This window comes from Trachinotus anak, unplaced genomic scaffold, assembly GCF_046630095.1.
Source record: "Trachinotus anak isolate AG129_WGS33_773 ecotype Australia unplaced genomic scaffold, CSIRO_AGI_Tana_v1 ptg000003l, whole genome shotgun sequence".
Classification (NCBI taxonomy): Eukaryota; Metazoa; Chordata; class Actinopteri; order Carangiformes; family Carangidae; genus Trachinotus; species Trachinotus anak.
The window spans coordinates 2,127,383-2,138,712 of record NW_027273854.1 but is presented as its reverse complement, the minus strand read 5'-3'; positions in this window follow the sequence as shown (position 1 = coordinate 2,138,712).

The following is an 11,330-nucleotide window of genomic DNA, read 5'->3' as shown; positions in this document are numbered from 1 at the left end:
TGGGCATAGACATGTCAAATTGAACCCCAACTCCTCTAAATAAGGGAAAGATCCCAAAACTGAAACAAACATCTCTTTGTGGTTCTTTTGTGTCTCTCTGTAATTTCTCTCTGTGTCGTCAGTTGGAGTCTCTTTGTTGTGGTTTCTTTTGTGTCTTTGTGGTCATCTTGTGTCTCTTTGATTAACTTTCCAACAACTGTCAGGAAATGTTAACAGTCACTTCAAACTTGCAAGGTCCTCTGGCCCCTGGGCTCCCTGGCCTGTACCCAGCAGGCCTATTTTAATAATCCATCCATGAATATACAGTTATGTAGTTCAGTTCAAGATTTGGTTCCTGAGTGCAGTTCTTTGAGCCCCCTCAAAAAGGTCCACACATGCAGAAAGTAGTCTATAGATTGCACTGAATGTTGGTGTTTCTATTTTTCTGATTCTTGAAGTTACTTTGCAAAAGCAGTGATGCAAGTCATTTATAGAAGCACTGGAGGTCAACCTCGATGTTAAAGCAGTCAATGAATAACTAAAACGATCAAGAACTTCACTCAAACTCCAAACTTGAACTGTACAACCTCCTGTCTTTTCTTCAGCACCCAAAACTGTCAGGATGACCCTCACCTTCTTAATCGCTCATCTTTGTCTTCTGTCTGCAGCCTCAGTACATTTTGCAGTCGAACCTCCTACATGCTGCATGTATCACAGCAGATTTATGTGGTCATTTCTACTGCGTTGTTGCTGTGCCACATTTGGCCTTGTGAAGAAAATCAATAACAAAAATGATCAGGAGTCAACCATCTGTAATGTCTGGGATGGTGAAATCCATAGGAAAGTATGAGGATGAGTCGATTCTTTGTTGCCGGACTGCAGGCTCATTACCTACGGAGGAGAAAACAATTCATGGATCAAGCCGAACTGATGGATGACATTGTCTGGAGAGAGAGGGAGCTGAGGATATGCTTTATGACACTCGTACTGTAACTACATTTCCTGGCCTTGAAGACGATTTGGAGATGTTGCAAGTAGTTTATGATGTTCATATACAACAGCTGATTAATGTCCACTGAAACGGCTGTTGTTGATTTTCTTCACGCTTTATTTATCTGGGGAAGGTTTGCTGCACATGAATTCTCTTTTTCAACAAACACCGTGGCTCAAACTCATCAAACTCACACAGTTACACACAGTCTCGCCTGCCTATTATCATCTTAACAGCTCTGTGCACAGAGCCTATAGGAGCAAAGGGGGTAGTTGGGCTGAGCAGGGGACCATTTAAGCTCCTTGACATAATGTATACTTACAACTACTTACAACTTATACTTACTTGCACTTGGGTTGACCAGTTGGGTCATTTAAACTTACTTGAAGATCTCTTGGGCATTTGCACCGACAGGCACTTAAGATGAACGTAGTGATATTTGAATCTACTGCATAGAAGCTTGGGCCAACAGCTGATGTGAAACAACTGCAAAGGTGCTTGGACTAGAGGTCTGGCACTGGGGTTAGCCAGACGTAGAGGAGGACTTGAGTTAATCAGAGGGTCAATATACTTACTTGAGGAGCACATGGGCACTTGAACCAATAAGAAAGACACTTGCAGTGACCAGGGAGGCTTCTGAATAGTTAGCGGGCCAGTAAGGATAACCAAGGGAGTATTTGGACAGACCAGATGGGCAGTTGAGCTGACTCTTGGGCTAACCAAAGGGGCATTTGGATCAACAAGAAGGGCACTTTGGCCAACTGCAGGAGCTTTTGAGTCAGCTTACTACAAGAGCCATTGGACTGACTTGCTAATTTACACTGTCCTAAAGGGGAGTTGGGCATCTAGAGGAGCACTAGGGTGAAAAAAAGGCCATTCACACTGACGCAGTAGGGTATTTGCAGTGACAAGAAGGACACATGGACTGAGTAGTGGCTGCCTTTGGGCAAACCTTTAAAGTGTCTTGGTGAAGATTGAGGTCTTGAAAAGTGCAAAGCTAACACCACTTCCGTAGAGTAGTGTCAATATAGCAGCTAAGGGACAAGTGGTTTTTATTTGCCTCCCAGTTAAAATTTATTATCCCAGACAAAGGAGCAAAGTTTAGATAACATAGCTCTTTATGTAAACACTGAACTCATAATCCTTTTGCAGATAGAGGAAGTGTCTCATATAATTCAGTCCCTTCAGTTTATTGATTGCTAGATTTTCTAAATGAGTTTGTAAAACCATTCCTTTAAAAAGAGGGGGGAGGTTAAATGGACAAGCATGTTGACATTGAAGTTTCTTCAGGCAACATTAACCTTATATTGATTTTACCTTGATTACCTGCAGACTTCCCAGTGTGCATAAAAACATAGTCTTTACAATATTCTTACAAATGGATGCTGAAGAAAATCTGAATGAGCGAACGGGAAACTGAATTTTCTTGTTTTTTTTACTTAACCTTGGCTGTGGCACTGTCTCATTACCAGAAAGGGAATAGCTCTCCATAATGATCCAGCCTGCCCTCCTTTCACATGTCTCTCACAGACATGGGAAATGAAATGGAGGAGGAAGGGAGGGCCCCATTAAAGCACCCCCATTGCCCTTGTACCAGCCATCACCAAAGACATGCAATGCAAGGGGATTAAGCACATGATGAGAGGAAGCATATGAGTCATATGAGATTTTGAAGGTTGATACCTGTGACATTAGAAGTGGACTATACTGATCAGATGATGTCCAGTTTTTTTACAACAAGTCAATATTGGCTTTATTGATCTGAAAGCCCATACACTGATCAAACCTTAGCTGTTACAATTGTAGATACACAGTGTCTATGGTACAATATATCTGGTACTTTTCAGTCTGATGGGTCCTGACAAATAAAATCATTATCCTCTGCTCCATGTGGCATGCAGCCTCTAAAAACGTTGGCCTTTATCGTGCGTGACATTCAGCTTATTCACATACAAAGACTCATTCCAGTTCTGTGGCAGGAAATTAGCTTTTTTTAGGCAGACTGTATCATCATGTTCTTATAGTGGAAAATATATGAACAAAAAGTATTTTTCATCCAGTGAATCATTATCCAATTGGCTCTGATGATTTAGAGGAAGATATAATTTCATAAATTCTGGGCTTAGTTTAGCCTGTAATGGATTAATGTATTTTGCAAGGTTAGCTATGAATAAACTGCCAGCTTCTTAAATTTAAACACTGTTGAACATCCATCCATAGCCAAGAAATCAATCTATAATGGATTCAACCGATAAAGATTGTCTGTTAAGAGCTAGTTTGCTTTTTGACCTGTGTCGTTTATGGCAGATTTTACCTGCATGCACCGTTAAGTGATGGTGACAGGAAGAAATTCAATGTCGTATAAGTACACATTAGGCAAATCATACGTTCCCTGTTTTCTATGAAACAGTTTTAGGGTAAAGTATATTACTCTCTATCTGTTGAATTCTGTCTTCTTCTTATTCTAATCTCCCACATGTGCACCCTCACACCACCCCACCACATCTCCCACCCTATTTTCAAAGTGACTCTCAGTATCTGGGAAAATTTATGGAGTGTGAGGTAATTTATTCAAAGTGTGGATGTCCCAAGAATTCAGTTATGAAGCTGCTTTGTGGATGAACGGACGGCTCAGGAGGACAGTAGGATGATACCAGCCAGTGTATGTGTGTGTGTGTGTGTGTGTGTGTGTGTGAGCTTGTTTTACTATATTTGGGGGTCAATGGTGCTTTGTGGGAACCAAAATGCTGAACCCCACAGGTTCAAAGGCCATTTAGTTGTGATGATTAAGATTAGAGTGCATTATACTAATCATGGGTCCCCATGAAGATAGCTGTACAAACATATGTGTGTAAAATAGCAATTTTTGTCTTATATACGATGTAATGTTAAAAAACTGAAACATTACATGATTGTTTCATAATATCTGTCAAGCAAGATGTTTAAATGTTAAAAAAAAAGGACAGACATCAAGTAAGCCTTTGTATGTCTTCACGTCCCGGTCTGTGTTCACAGACAGGCTGCAGAAGCCCCCTTTCAGAGAGGCAGACATGGACTAAGCTTGTGATGCCCCTCTAGACAATTTTTAAGAAATTATATTTTGAAAAAAATGTTGTTGTTTATTTTCTTAAATTGTTTTAAAATGACTGGAAATTGTGGTCCTCACTTGGTTGGGTTAGTCTAACAGTCTACAGGTAAAGTAGGAATATGTGTGTGTGTGTGTGTGTGTGTGTGTGTGTGCGCGCATGTGTGTGTGTGTGTGTGTGTGTGTGTGTGTGTGTGCACACATGTGTGTGTGTGTGTGTGTGTGTTCTTGCACTTATCTTCCAGTGGGGACTTCAACCTGAACGCACACTAACCCAGGAGGACTCGTGTCACTGCGGGGGCAAGAATTGCAGTCCCTGGGTAGAAACTGCATTCTGAGGGTTAAAACTCGGTTCTAGGATCAGGATTAGGTTTTTATTGTTAGAGGCATTTATTTTTGATGGTTAAGTTTATGGGTAATGGTCTCATTATGTCATCAAGTGTTTGTGCATTAAGATGCCTGTTTTCAGGAAGCATTTATTTCATAAAGAAGACAAAGACCCCTTTTTTGAATTCAGTAAAGTTGTTTGTCTTTGCCATAGTCACCAGTGCCCTTTTGACTTTCTTACATGTTCTGCATGTGTTGTTTTTTTTCTCTGTGTCAGGTGTAATGAAGAGAAAAACACCAGGTTTTTGTAGGACATCGCTGACATGAACACATTAATTTGAATGCAAGTGTGTGTGCTGCAGAGCAGATAAGTGGGATAACATTAGTGACATGGATATGGTTAAAAAGGAGGAGGGAGGAGAACAAGCAGAGGTCATGAAATCAATTGTGTCTTCAAATTGTCTCGAGTCACTGCTTTTTGTGTTAATTGATCAAACTGCGGCTTAATTAATGGCGTGCCATGTTAATGGAGGATACTCATCAATGTCGCAAGGTCGCTAGGTCGACTCCTCAACAGAAACAGGAGGATTTAGGTTCTGACATTTGTGTTTTATGGTATATTTTCAACAATAGAACAGGCACACACACCGTTGACTTGCAAAACAAACAGTTTATATGCAACGTTTCGTACTAGACCTTCCTCAGACAAATAGTTTTCTAACAACGAGGAGCCATCTTCAACAGAAGTGGCTGTAGGCTGACTGATTCCACGTGAGTTAGAAAGTACATATATAATTTCACTAAATGACAGTAAACTATTGACAACATTTAGAAGATAAGAAACTTCACATGATAACAAAATGAGTTGGCAAATAAATAAAAACATAATTCTTAAATATTTGTCTAAAAAGTTTCGGTCATGTATGTACTCAAGTTCTCCACAATATGCATCATATAAATATAACTGAGAGAATCATGCAAACATGTTAAGGAGAAGTTAATCATTTAGTCTCTTTTAGGCCAGTGTTTGGAGAGTGGAGACCTTTAAGCTTCACGTTGTTCGAGGAGTTTGTCATAGTCAACCCCCCAGGTGGTAAGGTGACATGTTTAATACCACAAAAACCCCATCAATAAAAATCACTGAAATGCACAGCTCCTCAATGTTGGAAAACTATTTGCCTGATGAAGGTCTAGTACCAAAATGTCGCTAATAAATTGTTTATTTTGCAAGTCAAACACTTGACATGACAAAATACATCAAACAGGACATCAAACATTTAAAAGATTACACTTTAAATCACACCTTTCATCCATGATCTGATGTCACAGTCTTTCTGTTTGCATGATTGAGCTGATGGCAAACGTATCAACACCACCAACACTGTGGAGAAGTGTGTGTGAATGAACAGCAGGTCACTAGTTGGAAGGCCTGGGCCAGATGGCACGCTGTCATATGAGAAAGTAAATGATTAAACATTGAATGTTAACCAGCATTAGGATTTTAGAGGTTAGGTCCACAGTGTCATCCAAATTTCAAGGGTACATATGTTACTTCAGGCCAAAAGGGTCAGCAAAGACAATTTTTTCCTCCACACTGAACAACTATGTAGGTCTTTCGTCCTGCTCCTTGATACATGAAGCAAAACAAAGCGCCTCTATGGCAGGAGATGATCTATGGGTGCATTTTGTACCCAGTGAAAAATTATTCATGTATACTGAGATATCTTATATCAGGGATTCAAATATAATGTATATATTTGTCCCATAATTTTAGCAAATTCCTTAAAAAAATATAATAATAGATATTATGTTTATATCTGGCTTCAACAAGCATTAAAAGATAAACTAAAAGAAATGGGACTTGAGACAAAACAGGAATGTGGAAGATCCGGACTTAACAAAGATCGTCTAATGTTAAGGAAGTATTTATTTTAACCCAAACCTTTTCTTAAACCTAATCAAGTCATAACCGTTATTATAGTAACCATGGTGACAAAGGTGGGTATGCCACTCTCGGTTCAGTCCGCATGTTTATTACCGTAACCATGACAACCAAGGTCCAGCGTTAGGCATGGGGGACTGGTTGAAACGACTGAGTGCTTTAAAATATACTGTAAACATTAAGTCTTAAAAGTAATTCTAAGAGTATTTGTATGAAGTATTTGTATTTTTTTGTGCCTCTTCAAATGTTTTACAGCCATAAATTGAGTTTATCTTCATCTTTTTTCCTGCTTGCAAATGAAAAACGAAGCAGAATTAACATTTGATTTACTGTACACACAGAAATATCTGCACTGACATTCTGTGTGAATCTAAAGCAGTTTTCTACCTTCAAACAACCAAACAGAAAATCTATTCCATGTCAGACAATTTGCTCCTCAGAGAGATTACATAATCTGAGCCCAGCGTACAGCAGAGTGCCACTGTAAGTACTGATCAACAGACCTGTTTCTATTTGCATCATCCCATTCCCCTGCTGTCCTGGCACCACAGACCCTCACATGTGGCCCACCATCTTTTCCTGAGAGTACAGTTCAGAGGAAGGCCCCTGTGGGACCCTGACTTATCTGCAGGCCTTGGATAATGGATGATGGAAATCAGGCTCCATGATGGCCACCAATCTGCTCCTCTGAGGGCCCTGGCCCCGTGTCCTGGCAGGCCCTGCATAGCCTGGAGTTTGCTCAGTGCCAGCACACACTGATGGTTACTTAGTAACCCTGGGCCCAGATGCCGCGGCATCTGCCCACAAATGCAATGTAACGCTGACGCCCTCTAGACCCGATGGATAGGAACCTCCAGGGGCCAGTACCCAGCCTGTCTCCCCAGTTTATGAATCCATCCTCAACAGACCAAAACTGCTTGATTTCATTCATTCGGTCTGGATGTGTGCACATTTGTGAATGTCACAAAAGGACATTCCTGTTGAATGATATGATGGAAGAGGATTTGAATTTAATCAGAACATTTTATCATCTGTTTCATGCATACACATTTTTTCAAAATAAAAAAACGTGAGCAATACTTTTTGTATAAAAAAACGACTTTATTGTCAGATTTCTCCAGGCATCTTAGAAGTTGGTGCCCCTAAAGACAAAAAAGATGAGCTCCTCCAAACACCATGGTAAAGTTTGCACACAGCATATGAGACGCTCAATAATCTGTGCAATCTTTCAAACCCTGTGACTTTGTGTTGGATTAGTCAGGGACTTTGTCACAGATGACCATGTAGTAATATGAAGACCTGTTCTCTAAAGTAACTCACAAGTTGTCAAACCCTTAATCAGTGTTCAAGGATGTTCAAAGACAAGATGAATTGCTTTTTGTACCAAAGACAAGGTGGAACTTGTTCAGAGAGGGTTAGGGTCACAAACTGCTGTAAAAGACAGACATACACTGAGCTCAGGGCTCACCTGTGCATCTCATATGCTTCACTGTGTTGTGAGATGCAGATGCTGAATTTAACTTGCAGACAGAGAAGAGTTGACTTTGTGTTTTATTTAACAGAAAATTACCACCACAACTCTAATGCATTATTTGGATGTGACCAATTCACTCAAATAGATAAAATTAATTAATCCTTATTTCCACGTCATGTCAAACACAATTTGTTTTTAGTTTCTAGGAAAAAAAGACAATAAAAAAAACTTCTCATGAACTGATCTAACATAATTATCCAAACCAAATTTGTACAAATAAATATATAGGAAGTAGATTCACATAAACACAGTACATAATGAACTTCACTTCACTGCATGATGATGATGAAAGCACTTGTCCTTTTGGTTTGCTGAAGATTATGTGATGAAATGTTCTGCACAGCAGTGAACCGTTTTGACAAATGGTCATATATAGATTGGAATATTGATCCCCTGCCTCTGCATAATGGCTCTGCATTTTATAATTGGCAACACTGAGGGGGTCAACACCGTTGCTTTAATCCATACCAGTCTATTTTACTGCATTATTTTATACTTCCATTAGCCTAATCTACCGCACCCTTTGACCTCATGTCAACACCCCTCCCTCCCCTGGGCTTCATACAATTAATAACAGCCACATACCCTGATGAAATGGATCCAGTTCATTCATCAAATCGACATGACTGCCCTAATACCACACACACATTTAACCCCTCACTCCCTCCCTGTTGAACTTTGTCAGTCATACAGACAAAATACATCACAATGTTAATTATTAAAGGTAAATAATAGAGTTTTTCCACATTATATCTGCAATTTCAACATGTTCTTGTGATACTTTAACGTCTGATTTGCTTCCTTAAAAGGAAAACCCATGCAGGTTGAGGGTAACAATTAGTATAAGTTTTAATTAGATCAGACTGGCTTTCATTGCTGAAGTTACTCCATGTTTGACTGATACACCTGCAGTGCAGCACCAACTGCTTGTTCTCTGGATCTCAGTTGCATCATTTCTCACAAAGTAAAGGTGCTGATTACGAGACATCTTCTAAAGGTGACACATTCGACTTCTCCGCATCGTTGCCTGTTTAATTGTGATTTAGTAAGATAGAAGTTTAATCTTTTTTCCTTTGCTGTTTCTGTTATTTTGTCCACCGACCTCCCCCCTGCAGCTTTGTGTTTCCATCCGCAGAGCTGTCATCCCTGCAGTGGAAGGGGAGTTCAAGGATTCATCAAACAAACAGCAGGCTGCAGTCTCTGCAGACACCTGCTCAGCTGGTCAACCTCGGTCCACACTTCATGACTGAGCTAATGAGAGGGGCATTGATGGGTCAGTGTGTGTGTGTGTGTGTGTGTGTGTGTGTATGTGTGTGTGTGTGTGTGTGTGTGTGTGTGTGTGTGTGTGTGAGGTCTGGCTCTCTGCCATCTCTTATCTATCCAGGTGGTTTCATTAAACACATCACTAACACATTGTCTGTGGGTTAAGCAATAGGGTCTCAGAGAAAAAGTGAAGGGTAGAGTAGAGGCAGTAGAAACAAACAGAGGGAAACTGAAGCTCTGTGAGGGAGTTGTCAGGCAACCAGGTTTGTGAATATGCAGACAGATGATTGGTTGATCATAGTTTCCTGGCACTTTCCTACTATGACAATCCAACCAATCCTCCAACCCGAACAACCGTACAAGTCGTTTTTTCAAACCCCCCATACGACCCATAGGAGTGTGAGATCTTGGTTGTCATGGTTACAAAAATAAACATGCAAAGAGAGCAGTGTACCTACCTTCGACGCCATGGTTACTATAAAAATGGTTATGGCTTGGTTAGGTTCAGGAAAAGATGGTGATTTGAGTTAAAATCAGTACTTCCTCAACATGAGACGATCTTTGTTGTCATGGTTACAATTATAACAACGAACGGTCATGGATAATAGAAACAACATAAACTGCTCCTGTCACATGGGAATCGAACACCGCTCTCCTGGGTCATATTCATCCATCCACCCCAACCTCCTCCTGACGTGGACTTTGTCGCTCTATAAACTACGTCACCGCACTTTTCCCTTTGCTCCTGTCATCATTACTATGACCACTAGATGTCGCCTAGCAACAGAACCTGACTATGGGTCATAGTGACCTGCTGACAGACGACCTGTGGGCTCGATTGATCTCTGATAATCAGACTAAAGTTGTAGTTTTCACTTCATCATTCATGTTATGTTCATGTTATTTTGCCCTAATCAATCAGAACTGAATGACGCCTGTCAAATTAACTCTTCGTCATGTTATCAAACGTATATAGTGATTTAATGGATATTTTTTGGATAGTTTTACAACAACCTCAACAGGTGCATTGATTCTGATGACACTGCCACTTATTGTGGCACATCACTATCCCCATTCTGAATCCCACCTACAAAAGTCTGACTGGTTTGGTTGTTTTTCCAACAGGGAACACAGTTTTCAATGAGCACAGCAGCAGAGCAATTTGAACCTATGAAAAAGGGTCTTTTTGAATTCAAAACTGTGTGTGACAAGTAACAAAACACCACTTGTTCCATCAGCATTGTGAACAATACAGACTGATAAACAGACGTTTCACATTGCTTATAGGAGCTGAATCAGAAGAGAAGAGTCTCATAGTGTCTCTGCCAAAACTTACAAACCTCAAACAGCTTGAAATTAGAGTTTTCAGCTGCATCTCTACCTCCTCCCACCGTGGTCCAATCCAAGCAGGTATACCTTTTATAACAGGACTTGACATTGTTCTGTGTCACCTGTGAGGTTCAGGCAGACAGGGGGGGTCTGCTGAGGGAGTGATCCTGACAAGATTGTTTGATTTGTAGTTCATCTCAGCTGATGAGAAGAATGAAAGTAATTCAACCAGTTTCACTAATTTCAAAATTGTTAATTTTAATGAAATGTTAGAAGCCATCTTTTTAAAAACCTTCAAAAGTGAACGCCTAAGGCTTTCAGCGGACTTTTCTCTGGCTACAGATGCACATCAGCAGCTCAGATGTACCTCTGACTTTAGATGATTTTAATAATTTCAATATGCTGAGTGAATCAGGTAAAATCATATTCATAAAGGATTCCCAGACTTCCCAGAGATATAATCTTGTCGAGTATTTATGTGCTAAAATTGGGAAATGAAATGTCTTGCCTGGCTTGTCTTTGTATGCTCACCTTCTGTGAATTAGTACATTTCAAAGAGGAGTGAGAGGGGATGAATTTGTCACGTTACAAAGCACACAGATCAAAGAATTAGTCATTAATTACTGTATGAAATTAATGAAGATTGGTCTGGTCAGTGAGCACAGTGAAAGAGTTCATATATTCATTTACTTCAGGGTACCAGAAATTAGTTTATTCAACTGAGAGTCAGTTCTCACACTTATTAAGAGCTTGTGGCATTAATCTCTCTTTGTCCAATTAGGAGGCACATTTCTATATGATACTGAGAGCTTCAGTGAAAAGTGCTCATCCGTCAGTGATATCAGTGAGAAGCTCTGGTTGGTGAGTGCACCACACTGAG